The sequence below is a fragment of the Elaeis guineensis genome, chromosome 8 (assembly GCF_000442705.2).
Source record: "Elaeis guineensis isolate ETL-2024a chromosome 8, EG11, whole genome shotgun sequence".
NCBI classification, from domain to species: domain Eukaryota; kingdom Viridiplantae; phylum Streptophyta; class Magnoliopsida; order Arecales; family Arecaceae; genus Elaeis; species Elaeis guineensis.
Window position 1 is genome coordinate 80,771,644 of NC_026000.2, and position 877 is coordinate 80,772,520.

Here is an 877-nt window from a genome sequence, read left to right on the forward strand (position 1 = left end):
AACAGTGATATCAAAGCTACATCATATGCATAAGATTAAGATTTAAATCTAAAATATATAAAAAAAAAAATTCAGATCTAAAAGTTTTTAATATCGTTCTGACATAAGGTTACTCTGGCATAACTTGTTATGCTGAATAGTTATCCTAGAATGATGTTAAAATTTTTAATTAAATAAAATTTTAGATCTAATTTTTAGCATATATGTGATATATATTTTATTATTTAGATCTGAAAAAAATTTTGAGATCTATTTTGATTCATATATAAGATATATGAAAATATGTTTAAGACTGATATTTATTTCTATAACCTAAACTTATTCATGTATATGATATATGTTTATATATATGATCTAAAATTATTTCGAGATCAAAACATACTTTTCTTGTAAGGAATTTAGATCTAAAAATTTAGATTTAAGATCTGAAATTAGTGTTTGTGCATAAAAGATTGGTCATGGGTAGATCAAATTAGATCATATAATTGGATTACATTTAGGATTTCTGATTTGATCATATTGAGTCTAAATCGATTTAATAGTTGATCAAATCGAGTCAAGTATTGATTAGGGTGAGGTCAATAGAGCTTAAGATCATACAATTATTGTTGATTGAATCGATTAACACCCATATGTAGAATTGATTAACCTAAGAATCTAATTTGGCTCTATAGCTCGAATCTAATTCATCTGAGCTAACCTATTCAGATCAATTAATCAATTGATATTTAAGATAAGTAATTGAAAGATAATTATTTAATTAATTTCATTCACTGATCTGATCAATTTGTTGGTATCTAAGAAAAGCAATAAGGGGACTCCCACCACTCTACTTATCTGGCCAATTTGGAAGATTGAGTCTTAAATATAGTTGCTT